Raw genomic sequence first — 14,959 nt, forward strand, 5'->3', positions numbered from 1 at the left:
TCTTGTTCCTCACTCCAAGCAAAAGATAAATAATATTGCCTGCTAAGATAATGACAAATCATTAGCTTAGAATTATTAACTTAGAAATACTAGTTTGATATTTAAGATGTAAAATCATTTTCTTTTTTTAATTTTTTTTTAAATCTAAAGCGTCCTCACAGGAAAACAAACTAGAGAAAGAGTGAAAGAAAACAAAAGTTAGTGTGTAATTCCAGTTAAAGATAGTTTCCACTCTGTAATTAAGCCAACAAGATCTTGGAGTCAAGTTTATCTACAATGAATATAATTTTCCTGATGGTAGTATGGAATTAAAACATTGCACCATTACTGTTTGATAGGCAGACCAACAAGAAAAATCAGATGCCACATGAGAGTACAAAAGATCAGAAGCAGGTTACAAAAACAAAACCACACTTATTTTGACTTTCCTTTCTAGGATTATTGTGTTTAAACATTATCAGCAGAGTAAGTGTGAATATAACTGGAAAGACAGATACATTGCTTATTTTTAAGAAAAAATATTGTACATGGTTAAAATTTTATTGTCAAATATTCCATAACAAATTCGATGAATTTGGAGGAAATTAATAGAGCAACAGTGTGGAAAAAGCAGATCGTCATTTAGAGCAGGCCTTCAAATATGAGGTTAAAAACTTTAAGATGACTTGTTCAAGGTGTTTCAGTAAGGTCGAAACAGCATAAAGACTATGCTGAAAAAAGTCTAACTGCTTTTAGAGAAGGCCGATTATATTTGGGGCTATTAGACAGAAGCAAAGTAGAATGAGAGGCAGAATTGAATAAGGAACATACCAGGGATTGAAAGAAAAAAAATAAGCAAAGAGGTTTTGTTATCTGTAGACTTATCAGGATTGGTCTTTGTCTGTCAGCTGTCTCTGAAGACAGGACATTGTATTTGCGTCCCATTTAAGTTCCATCATCTCTATACTAAGTGAGCTCTTTTATCCCAATGTATAAAATAAGCAAAACGAGATGTCAAGGTTTTAAGTCTAGGAACCTGGAGCACAGTGGGATTTGTGTACATATATGATGTCAGGAAGAGCAGAATTGGAACAAAAAAATAAAGTTAAATTTCACACACATCTAAGTTATGGACTGTGAGGGAAATTGTTGGGGGGAAGTGCGGGGAGGAATTTGTATATAAAGAAATAATAGAGGCAAAAGTTTATGTAAGAGGCAATAGAAATAGAAATATTTAGAAAAGAAGGTATAAAATATTTAGAGGACCCAAAACAGAATCTATATTTGAAATGCAGGAGAATGATGACTTGAGCAAAAGAAAGGCAGAGAAGAAACTGCCAAGAATAAAAAGAGAAGAGATACTTGCATAAACACACTTCTTGGCTGTCATAAAATTTACTTGTAGCTGTTTTAGGTCAGTTGGCAAGAACCTGAAGGCCAATAAAAAGCTAAACTAGGCTAGGGGTGGGAGGAAGTTGTCATTGCAGTATCTTAATATAATCTATCATATTTTATTTTAACATATTTATTTCGATAATAACTTCTGAAATATTTTAGGTACAACTTACCCTCCTTGAGCATTAAGGCTCACTGAAAATTAGAGCAATGGGTGAAAAATTTTATGTTATTTTATATCAACACTTTTTTTTGTTTAAAGTTCTGATTTGGGCCCACACACAGTGGAATTCAGGTCTTCCACTTGGCTCTTTGCTCAGAGAATTATACTGGGTGCCAGAGATCGAATCATGGTTGGCTGACAACGAGGCAAGCAAACATTTTACCCACTGTATCATCTATCCAGGTCAATATTTCCTTTAAGTACTGGACTAAAGAATCTTGCCAACAACATAAGGCAGTAATAAAAAGCAAGCAACAGAATGCAAACATTAAAAGTGTTATTGTATGTGATCATATGCCTATATTTTTAAAGAAAAAATAATAAACTTAATGAGAAAATTTTATAGCATTTGCATTGATAAAAATAAGTCAATATATTGATTTCACCACCAAAAATTATTTAGAAAAATAATTCTGGTAAGAATACTACTTCCACTCTTGAAGCACAAGTTTTAGACGTGACATCCTCTGAAAGAACAGAAAGGGAGAGAAGTTAGCAGCGTAGTATTTTGTTTGTTGAAAACCTGGACAAATTCAACTTTAGAAAGGATTCTGATTTTGGGCTGGAGCAATAGCACAGCGGGTAGGGAGTTTTTCTTGCATGCGGCCGACCTGAGTTTGATTCCCAGCATCCCATATGGTCCCCTGAGCACCTCGAGGGGTGGTTCCTGAGTGCAGAGCCAGGAGTAACCCCTGTGCATCTCCATGTGTGACCCAAAAAGCAAAAAAAAAAAAAAGAAAAGAAAAGAAAAGAAAGAAAGAAAGAAAGAAAGGATTCTGATCTTAACCAAAATCCGACATCATAAATCATGCATATAGTACTTCTATATATGAGAAAAATATTGCTTGCTCCTACCAAACTCTAACAACATCTAATCCTAAGAAAAAACATGTATAAATTTCAAATGAGAAGCATTCTGCAAAATACCTGAGCACTAGTAAGTAATCCTCAGAATTAACAAATTTTACAAAACACAACTGAGATCTGTCACAACCAAAACTAACTTACTGAGATATGAAGACATGAAGACTAAATGTTGGTCATCTGAATTATATCTGCAGCGTTTCTGAACCCTAAAGATGAGAGACAGGATTAGAGCTTGAGTGGGTCTGAGAGGAGAAGGCTCCTTTTACAGACAGTGCTCATACATGTAACTTCATAAAATGCAATACTGATTATTGTGTTATTAGTGTTCTAATTATTTCTTTTGCCCTAATAGCACTAGCACTATTAGGGTATCCCAAAGAGGAATCGAAAGAGCTATGCTAGGAGTATCACGTCTCACTCAAGTGAGAGAAGGAATCTGGAGTTCTGACCTCCGTCGATGGTCAGGAATCAGGGACGCTGTCTCGTTTGCCAAGGTGTCAAAAATCAGATGGGCTGGTCATGTAATGCGATTCAGAGATGACTGCTGGACTAGAGCTGTTACTGACTGGATTCCATGGGACGTCAGAAGACCTCGTGGCCCCCCACCAACTAGATGGTCAGATTTCTTCCTCAAATCCCTGAATGAACGATTTGAGGCTCTTCGTGTGCCTGAAGCAAGCAGATATCATTGGGCTGCACTAGCACGAGACAGGGACAAATGGAGACGTTACTGGTGCCCACTTGAGCAAATCAAAGATCAAAGGGATGACAAGTAATACAAGTGATTATTTCTTTTACTGGCTAATTTATATGAAAGCTTCCTTAGTTAAAACTTTTTGCTTTTAGGTTTGTTTTTGGGTAAACACTTGATGGTGCTTGAGGTCACTCCAGGTAGTGCTCAGGGAACCACGAGATGATGAGACTGAGCCACATGTGCTCCAGCCCTTTGAGACATTTTCCAGGACCTTCTTTCTGTGTTTTAAAAGCAATCTAAAGTGACAGGTATGACTGACATGAGAAATGTAGAATATCAATAATGGTCAGTATAGATAAGTCCCAATTTTTCACTAATAAAAGGGAACAGAACTTTGGAGTCAGAAGCTCCGTAGTTCGTAGTCATTACCCTAAATCTGAAGCTGTTGTTTAGGACAGCTGATTGTGTTGAGGCATTTTACTTTCATATGTGCCATGATATCTGTGTCTCATAGTGAAGTTTCAAAGAACTACGATGAATGGCCAAAGAAATTCCTCTCCATCAATCAGGAGCAGGAAAGTGTACTGCACTGTTATAATTTAGAAGACATTTTCACAATGACAACCAGAAGAGAATTATCTATTCTAAAATTTACTGGCAATTGCTAGGTCTAGTTAACAACGGATTAGCAATGGTAGCCATAGAAATAAATGCAATGGCAATTCAGAGTGAGAAGAAATAATTTCTAAACAGACAATTATTTCAGGGATCTAAAATGTTGTTATACCAAAAGTACTTAGGACTATATTCTTAACTATCAAGTGTTTCAAAATGGCTATTATCGCCATCTAGATACAGCATAAATCTGAAGGATACCCATCATCAAAAATAACGAACATTCTAGAGAGCTTCTATTTGAATTCATTGCTTTTTAAAGATCAAAAACCTTGAAAAATCAAAAATATATGCCACATGTTTTGGTTCCTTTGTTGTGCTTTATTATTTATAGAATAGCTTCTCTATTTCAACCTATTAGCATGGGAAGAATTTAGCATCATTGTAGCTTTACATAAGCATAATTGTTTTGTGTCATATCTTAAGGGTACCATATTATGAAAAAAGTGAATATGCTTTTAGAACATAATGTCACATTTCAATATTTAAAAATCAATGTTATTTACAAAAAAAATTGAAGAGTCTCTCATTGTTACATAGAAGAATAAGAAAAAAATATAAAATACATATTATTGAAGTTAGTCTGCCTGGCTAATGTAATAAATAAAGTATACGTATGTATTATATATACACATATATGTGTACAGTTTCAATGACAGAAAATCTTAAACAAATATATTACTAATTCAGAATCTAATTCAACAACTTATACGAAGCAGAAAAGTTTATTTTTAGTGGATATCTATCTCACAATTCAAAAAGAGTATATTTTTCACCTTTAAGATAATTTCTGGATATAGTTACATAATTAGTTATATAGTGATATAGGTAATTACATATCATCTAATTATCTCTCTTTTTTCCCCTAAGTTTGGAGTTACAAGCCTTACCATTTTGCTTCAGAACATTTAATTCAATTTACCTTCCTTGCCCTGTTTCATTCTAATCTTTAAACCAGAAATAAAGAAGTTATTCTCCCCAGATTAGTTTATTTCAGCATCAGAATTTCTCAGAATGTTCTTTTTGTTTATTTTTTGTGTGTTTGTTTTGGGAACACTCTGCATACTCAGGACTTATTACTGGCTATGTGCACAGGGATCACTCCCTGAGGTTCGGTGGGGACGTACAGGTTGCCAAGATTGAAGAGCGTTGAGCAAGTGCAAGGTAGGCTCCCTACCGGGAGTGTATTCAGAGTGCCAGCCATCAGTATATCTTTAAAAGCTTTTGGTGCCAAGTTTTAATCTGTTCTATGTAAGTACTAAGTATCTTCATTTTTTTTAAAGCAAAATAGTTTTTACTAAATGATATTTACTAAGAAAGGTGAGGTGAGAGAAAGAAAGAAATACAAATTCAACAGAGAACACGGATTTCTCCAGAATGGAAAAAAAACAAGCAAGTTGAATACCTATTCAAGTCAGAACATGGGCTCGAAGGAGTAGGTCAGCGAGACACATGTTATAAGACAGAACATGAGCTTGAAAGATCAAGTCAGTATCTACATAGTATTAAAAATTCTCCTAGAGGTCAATGATCTGTAAGCAGATTTAAAAATTAATATTCTACATGATTTAAATATCATATCAGCTCTATGATTCAATAAAATATAATTGTGGGTTAAGGTTATAATTCAGAGTTCAATCATATTTGAACTGTAGAAGACTGTTTCCATATATGTTAAACATCCTAAATGCACTAAAGAGGTCTTAAAGATAATACAGCAAGGAGGGCATTTGCCTTGCACACAGTAGATCCGGGTCTGATCCCCAGCATCCCATATGGACCCCTGAGGACCGCCAGAAGTAATTCCTGAGGGCAGAGCCAGGCATAAATCCTGAGCATTGCCAGGTGTGACCCAAAAAGCAAAACAAAATAATGAATAAATAAATAAATAAAATATACTGAATAAAATGTCACTTGAAAAATTGCAATGTTTAAATGAGATACCATCTCCCACCACAGAGACTAGTCTATCAGAACAAAAGCAACTGGTATGGATGTGGGGAGAAAGGGACTCTCCTTCACTGCTGGTGGGAATGCCGATTGGTTCAGCCCTTTTGGAAAACAGTATGGACACTTCTCAAAAAACTAGAAATTGAGCTCCCATTTGACCCAGCAATACTACTTCTGGGAATATATCCCAGAGATGCAAAAACGTACAGTAAAAGTGACATCTGCACCTAAATGTTCATTGCAGCACTGTTTACGATAGCAAGAATCTGGAAAAAAACCGAGTGCCTGAGAACATATGACTGGTTAAAGAAACTATGGTACATCTACAGAGTGGATGTACCACTATGTAGCGGTTAGAAAAGATAGTCATGAAATTTGCATATAGATGGATCAACATGGAAAGTATCATGTTAAGTGAAATGAATCAGAAAGAGAGGGCCAATAGAAAGATTGCTCTGATTTGTGGAATATAAAGTAGCAATGGGAGACTAATATCCAAGAATAGTAGAGATAAGTACCAGGAGGATTACTCCACAGCTTGGAAACTGGCCTCACATGCTGGGGGGAAAAGCAGCTCAGGCAGAGAAGGGACCACCAAGCAAAGGGTGCTAGGTAAGCCCACTAGGGATGGGTGATGAGGCCTGAAAATAGACTATAGACTGAACATGATACCTACTTAATACCTCTATAGCAAACGACAACACCCAAAAGGAGAGAGAGAGAGAGAAAAAGGGAATGTCCTGTCACAGAAGCGGGGTAGTGTGTAGGGGACGGGGTGGGGGTGGTGGGAGGGATTCTGGGACCATTGGTGGTGGAAAATGGGCACTGGTGGAGGGATGGGTGCTCAATAGTTGTATGACTGAAACACAAGCATGAAAGTTTGTAAGTCTGTAACTTTATCTCATGGTGATTCACTAATTTTTTAAATAAAAATTGTAGTGTCGAGTTCTATGATATGGCCAAAATTATTATTGATATTGCATACTAAAGTTATAAACATAGGGGAAATTAAAAACATGATTATGTTTGAAAGATTTATTTCACCCATGTATGAACTAACAAAAATAAATTACATACACTTATGGAATTAGTTTCTACTTAAAAAGACAGTTTATTTCATTGACTCACAAAATATTTTTATAATCATTTCTAAAAGCAGAAAAATATTTGGTAAAAATGCTTATAATCTGTTGAAAAGTGCCTAAGACAGTAATTTGAAAACAAATCTCTCCTCATAATTAGGTGACTGCACCAATTATCTATTAAGGCTAGTCATAGTTGCAACATCAGATTTTTACATTACCCAAATTATCTATCTCCCCACCTCCCCATAATTACCCTGCTTCTTACCAGATTTTAATTTATTATTTATTCATTAGATTGGAGCCATAACAGAGCAGGTAGGACATTTGCCTTACAGGCAGCCGACCTGATTCAATTTCTCCATCCCTCTCTGAGAGCCTGATAAGCTACCGAGAGTATCCAGACTGCACTGCAGAGCCTAGCAAGCTACACGTGGTATAGTCAATATGTCAAAAACAGTAAAACATGTCTCACAATGGAGACGTTACCCGCTCGAGCAAATCGATGAACAACAGGACGATAGTGTTACAGTGCTATTTATTTATTTATTTATTTATTTATTTATTTTGCTTTTGGGGTCACACCCGATGATGCACAGGGGTTAACTCCTGGCTCTGCACTCAGGAGTTACCCCTGGCGGTGCTCAGAGGACCAAATGGGATGCTGGGAATAAAACCCAGGTCAGCCGCGTGCAAGGCAAATGCCCTACCAGCTGTGCTATTGCTCAAGCCCCACCAGATTTTTAAATGGGGGTCTTACATTAAAAATTGAGAGTCGGTTAAAGTACTGCCAGAGGCTGGTATCAGCTTCTACATAGTCATAGGTCAATTGAAAAAATAATAATTATACATATAATAAATGAAAGCATAAGGGCTAAATTGATCTAAATGCTTTCACTCAAATGGAACCAGAGCAGTGGAATTGTTGTATTTGAAGTCTAGTGCTCCCTTACAAATAATGTTGGCTGAAGAAGTTCAGCTTTTAAAACTTGCTAAAAATAAGAAGGTGGCAAGGTTTGAAATAATTTTGTAATTTTCCTTACTGTTATCCTTGAAGCTTTAGTTACATTTTAGAACAGTTACAATTTTATGTATTCTTATTAAATAGTTCTGATTATTATGTTTAAAAGGAATGGATATTTTCTGAGGCTACAATTCAACAGAAATGTGGCATTTCTAGAAACTAGCTTGTTGCTGATGACAAGAGTGGTGAAAGACTAACACAATGTAAAGGGTCATGCCCATGTTTTTTCTGGGACAGTCGAAATGGAGAGCTTCACCATATCACTGTATCACTATCATCCCATTGATCATCAATTTGCTCGAATGGACCCAGTAATGTCACCATTCATCCTAGCCCTGAGAGCTTAAATTTTAAAAAAATTTTTTATAAGAAACAATGAAAGAAAATTACCATATTTTAACAGAGAAGAAAATAATAAAGGGAATATAAAGTGAAACAGAAAGACATAAATGAAATGAGTTTTAGATGACTGTGACTGATGGCAATGTGAAGAATAAATTGCGAAAAGGGTGAGAATTGAAAGACAGAAACTGTCACTAAGTTTATCCTTAAACTAAATTAATGACAGAGAATAGAAAGAACAAATTGGAGGAACATTGAAAGAAGTATCACCCATTGCCAAATCAAATATTTCTTAGTACAAGGATGGTTTTCCAAGTTTCTGGCTTCAGAAAATGAATAGATGATACAATGGACCAAGAAGAAAATATAGGAGGACTAGGAAAAGGGGCATTGGGTGAGATCATCACTTTGCGTTGAACTTTGAAATTCTACAGCACATCCTTGTGAAAACATTTAAGGGTCAGTTATATATGTGGTTAACCTGATACATTCATTGATCCATTTGAGGAAGATATGGGGAGAAGTCATACTTAGTCATCACTAACAGAGGTAGTGGGATGGTCAACAAATTTTGCATAGAAAGAGAAGAAATGTCAAAGGTCTGCTAGAATCGACAAGGCATTTATCAATAGCAACCATCCGAGAGCTTTATAAGAGACAATATTAAGAGGAAAGCAATTATAGAGCAAATATAAAGTCATACAGGAAATTTATAGAGGAATAAAGAAATCAGATCGAACAGGAGTTTGATATAGAAACCTTGCATATAAATTATTTAAAAGGAAAAAAGGAGGCATGCAGTAAGATAAGGAAAAAAAGCAACACAATAAGGAACTGAACTCTCTAAGATGAGATAGGAGGGAATGGTATTCATATTGAATAATGCACTAGTCTTTGAATTCTAATGTGCATTATTAAAATATATAGTCACAGTAAAGTTATGCAACATGTATAAGACATTTTACTACTAATACAGCATGCTTATAAACAACATGTACAAAATCATTTTCAATCATTTTAAAGTTTGTTAGTTATTATTTAGCAACAGCTTTTCCCTTTAGTCCTGAACTATTTACTTGAACTCCACTATGTTTCTAAATATCATCATCATCTGCATCATTTTTCACAGTTCCCAATACCTACTAAATTTATTCTATTTCTTTCACTTGACTTAAGTGACATGAAAAGCTTTCTTATCCCCAACTTCAGAATTTTATAACACAAATACAGAGCTTTGAGTATTGTAAATTGAAAAGAGGAGGGCAAAAAGGACTGAATATGGGAGAGATATGAACATGTTTTCCTAGCAACTGAGCAAAAACTACATCAAAAACTGAATTACATACCAAATCTTGCTTGCAATTTCACTTATTTGAAATTTAAAAATAGCCATGAAGAAGACATTTCATATTTCTTTGGTTTATGTATATCTGTTGTAAGTTCTTTTAATTCTGATCTGATTAGTATTTTCTCTATTTTTTGCTTCGTGGCTGACTTAGTGATCAGAGAGAACTTGATGGCGTAAGCTATGAGGAGAATGGAAGATAACAAGAAACTTGAGTTCATTGTGGATGCCAAGGCCAATGATCACAGATTAAACAGGCCTTGAAGAAGCTCTGTGACATTGATGAGGCCAAGGTCAACACCCTAATTATAACTGATGGAGAGAAGAAGACATGTGTTCAGCTGGCCCCTGACTAGGACGCCTTGAATGTTGCCAACAAAGTTGGGATCATCAAAATAGTCCAGCTGGCTAAACATAAATATAATTTTTTCACCATAAGAAAACACAACCTCATGCCACTAAGGTGAATAATTTAGAAAAAATAAGTATGCTTTTTGACTTCTACAACATACCAACACTGAATCAGGACGAAGTAGGAAACCAGAGCAGACAATTACTAGCATAGAAACTGAAGCAGTAATCAAGTCTTCCAAAAGCATAAGCACATGTCCACATGGCTTCATTAGTGAACTCTTCCAAAGCTTCAGATAGAAATGTTTACCCATTTTTGAGAGAAGATCAGGGATAGAGGGAGAGTGAGTGAGAGAGAGAAAATATTACCCATCCTTCCTAAGTTCTTCCAGAAAACTGAAAAAGAAAAAGTTCCAAACAGCTTCTATGAAGTGAAAATTACTGTCATAACAAAAGCAATTAGACATCACTAAAAAAAATCAACAAACCAAAATCAAATAAGGTAAATTAAGTAATACATTAAAAAGATTATGTTCCACCATCAAGTGGGATTTATTCTAGAGAAGAAAGTAAGGTTCAATATATATAAAACAATAAATTTGATATATCACAGTAATAAAAATAAATATAAAATAATAAGCTTATATTAACACTCAGAGAAAGCCTTTCATCATATTTTAATAGCCATTTGTGATATGAAAAGCTGTAAACAAAAATGGGATAGAAAAAACTTAAGTCAAAATAGAAGAGTCATATATAAAAATCCTACCACTAATATCATCACCAATGGCAAAAATCTGAAAGCCTTTTATACTAGACACAATGCAAGGATGTCTCCTCTCAGCATTGTTATTTGCATGCCATTGTAATTTCTAGTCACAAATTTAAAAACAATAAATTTTAAATTTTTCTAATTAAAAACAAGAAAAACTCTAATTGCAGATGACATGATATTATTCATAGAGAACCCCAGATAATCTTCCATGAATTATTATGAACAATTGTTATGAACAATCTTCTTTGAGAAGTAGTTTAAAAAATTAATACACCCAAAATTGTATTGAATTTTAATATGCAAACAATTTTACAAAACAAAAAATATTATTTTTTAAATCCACTTATGTTGGTCAAAAATAATCAATAACCTAGGTGTCAACAAAGGAGGTGAGGAGCCAGAGCAATAGTACAGTAGATAGGGCTCTTATCTTGCATAGAGCCAACTAAAGTTTGACCCCAGACATCCATATGGTTCTCCAAACTGCATCAGGACTGATCCTTGAGCTCAGAGCCAAGAGCAGACCCTGAGTATAACCGGGTGTGGCTCCAAAACAAATAAATAAATAAATAAATAAATAATATTATAAAATACTTAGAAGAAGACAAAAGAAATGGAAATGTAACATTCCATGTTTATGCTCTAGAAAAAATAACATTGCTTAAATGTCCATCTTACTCAAAGCATTATATAGATTTAATGGAATTTCTATCAAATTTTCAGTGGTATTGTACAAGTGCATAGAGCAAATAATACTGCTAAGACTGTATAGTATCACAAATTTCCTAAATATACAAAGTAATTCAAAGAAAAAATACCAAGATGGGAGAAAATACATTCTTTAACCTTAAACTATAACATAAATCTATATTAATCAAAAAAGTGTGGAACTGTAAAGGAGATCTGAGACCAGTGTAATAGAATCGAGCCCAAAAGTAAACCCTCACATGTATGGACAGTTAGTTTAAAACATAGGATACATTAGTATACAATGGAGCAAATAAAGTTTCCTCAATAAGAAAAAGCAATGTTGCAAAAACTGGATAGTCACATGCAAAAATAAAAAAATGGACATCTATCTCAAACTACATTGATGTTATACCTTGAATCTGTAAAATACATAAAGGAAACAAAGACAGAATTCTAAATGATATTGGATTCAGAAGAATCTTCAATGATTTGACCTCTTTGGTATATGAATTTTTTTAAATAGGGTTACATCAAACCTTAAAATTGATTGTCAGTGGAAAATGAAATATGACTAAAATAAAAGATACCATATTGAATAGTTAAATATTGTATACCATATTTAATTATTGTATAGCATAAAGCTAATAAGGAACTAAAATGCAAGATATATAAAGCAATCACAAAACTGAACAGCATAAAACCAAATAACTTCAAAAACCTGGGGAAAAGAATAGAACAGATGTTCTCCCAAGAAGACATACATCTCATCAACAGGCACTTCAATGGGTATTAGTCAACACTGATTGTGAGGGAAATCAAAATCAAAATGAATTAAAGTATCTCTTGTTTCACATCAGTGAAATAAGAAAGAGCTGAAAAGAACTGTTAGATAGGCAGTCAAAAAGGGAACTTCATTTTTATGTGGTGGGAATATAAACTGATTTGACCTCTCTGCAAAATAACACGAGACTTGTGAAAATAGAATTTCCCTACAATTCAGTAATTCCATTACTTAGTGTCTATCACAAGAAAATTAAAGCTCTAATATTTACATGCCTACATTTATAAAGAAATAGTGGCATATAGGACTAATGGATAGAAGACTGCAAGCTATAAGAAAAAAATGAAATCTTGCTTTGTGCTGCAGCATTGGTCTACTAAAACTTTGAGGGTATCTGTTAAGTGAAATATGTCAGATGAAAAACGACAAATACTAGACGGTACTGATAAATGTAATACAAAGAAACAAATCAAAGAACAGATAAATGGTCAATGAAAACAAACCTCCAACTCTCATATTAGAAGGTTCATAGGAACAGTGGTGAAAGTATATTGGCTCTTTGTTGGTTGCTATATTACAGTAGCATAGTATGTTTAAGGTATAAAATATTAGTTAAAAATAAGAAATCAGTTCTCATATATTTTTAAGGCAACAAAACCACTGTAGTTAGTACAGGTCACAAAATTATCTGTAATGAAAAATTTTCTCTGCACTAATATAACATGTGAAACTAAAGAATTTAATTGTAAAATAGATAGTGGCTACATAGTAAACATTTCTGTTATAAATAATTACTACAGGGAGAAAATAATGTCTTTTCTTTTACTTTTTGTTTGGGTTATAGTTTTATTCCTTAATTTTCTATACTAATATGTTTTCCAAAGCTCAGAATAGATTTGTTTAGAGAGAACAAAACAAAGAAGAGATGAGAAAGGAAAGAACTGGTAATCACGAATTAAATCAACAGATCTCAAAATCTAAGTAATATGTAATTATGTAATGCTAATATCTCAAGTGATAATTGCGTGCATAATCCTCAGTCATCTATAGAATACATGAGGACCCAATCAAACTTATTTTTCAGAACAATTACTGGAGATAAAATATTTGGTTCTATGTCTGTTTAGGTAAATTTTTAAACTTAAGAAACTTCCCCCAAAAAACTGACATAAAACAAAGCACCAATCAACACTAAGCCTATTATTTTTGTTTTCAAGTGATGCCTTATGCCTAAATTATAGTCAACACTCTTCATTCTAAGAAAACACACATACATACAAACCGTCTTTAAGAAAGATTACTCAATTAAGCAGTAAATCTCTGTTTGATTAATGAATACCTTTTCTCTAAATGATTAATGGCATTGGTCTTTCAGAAATTAATCCAAATATAATTCAGTGTGCCAAATCCTATAATTTAATTTCTATGACATATATTGAATTCCTTTGACATATAGGACATTTCAAGAAATTTTTTTAATTTTATTTTTAAGACAAGAGGGGAAAAGTCAATGGTAACTGAAAGAAATTATAAAACTATCTCAAGAATAAAAATGCAAAATTCTTACCTTTTCTTCTCTTCCTTTGCTGCAAATGTTTCTCACAATCCACAAAACTTTCTCTACAATCTCTTCATTTTTTTCAATTCCAAATACATTAGCTATGTTAAGCTATATCTTATATGTTCAAAGAATTCTTAATCTTTAATTCATCAAAAATTTTAAATGTCTAGAACTCAAAGAAATGCGATGTCTTTAAGATGTGATGATGTGATGCCTACAGTTGAAAGGACACATTCTCTGCCTCTGCTGATAAACTCTGATTTCCTAAAAAACAAAACAAAACAGAAAAAAAAAACATTTAAATGAAACAATATTGTTATTAGTACTCTAATTTCTTGGTTACTTTTGTTAGAAATGGAACATATTTCTGTGAAGATGAAAATCTTTTTTAAGAACTACCATATGATAATATTTTTCATACTAAAATTTTTATTTGCCTTCACCAGCATCCCTCATTTTCTTCTCCTTCTATATTCCCCTTCTGTATTATAATTGTATATTCTATTCTGGAAGAAACACCGTTTTCTCTAAAATGTGGCTGGTAAACAAAATAACCATGTAAGAGTAAGAGGGAAACTCAGATCCCTTTCATCTGTGACTTTTCTTTTAAAGTTATCTTTGGCTTTACTAAACTGTGGGTTGGTGTGCCTGTTATTGTCTCAGTTAAACATAGACCCTAATTTAGATAATCATAGGATAAAACCCAGAGTGACGTGTCAGTTCAAATAAAATACTGATACCCTTTCATATCGACAAGAGTGGCAGAGTCACACTGCATTTAACATTCAGCCAGTCATCTAAGTATTGGACTCTCTTATTTCACTTGTCAGTGTAAACATAATGAGAAAAAAATCAGAATAATAAGAAAAATGTTTGCTTATTTCTGTTTTCTCGGGCAAAAATGTCTACTAGAGGAAAGTCCTCTCTTATTAAATGCACCATCACAATTGAGAATGTACTACATGAATTTTATATTGAAACTCATATTGTAGGATCCAGCATTCTTTATATCAACATAACAGGTTTAGTTCAAATCAACATTTATTTATGTTTTTCTCAGCTAGAATTTGTATTAATAATTTATTATAATACAGTATGTTATATACTAGGCCTCATTCTTGCTGCTATGAAAAAGAATAAAATAAAATTACAAAAGAATCATAACACTGGTGACTTTTCAATTGGAGAAAAAAATCTGCACAACTACCCACATTTTCTGCTAACT

The 14,959-nt window shown here is 33.6% G+C and overlaps 1 protein-coding gene across 1 annotated transcript in view; it reads right to left on the reverse strand.

Annotated features, from left to right (window-relative positions):
* Window positions 1-14,261, reverse strand: part of LOC101545905 (platelet glycoprotein 4-like) — a 203,313-nt gene extending 189,052 nt beyond the window's left edge. The window contains exon 1 of the mRNA XM_055123813.1: window positions 13,741-14,261. The gene's annotated coding sequence lies outside the window, so the exon portion shown is untranslated. The remainder of the gene's footprint in view (window positions 1-13,740) is intronic.
* Window positions 14,262-14,959: the final 698 nt, after the last annotated feature.

The sequence above is a fragment of the Sorex araneus genome, chromosome 1 (genome assembly GCF_027595985.1).
Source record: "Sorex araneus isolate mSorAra2 chromosome 1, mSorAra2.pri, whole genome shotgun sequence".
Classification (NCBI taxonomy): domain Eukaryota; kingdom Metazoa; phylum Chordata; class Mammalia; order Eulipotyphla; family Soricidae; genus Sorex; species Sorex araneus.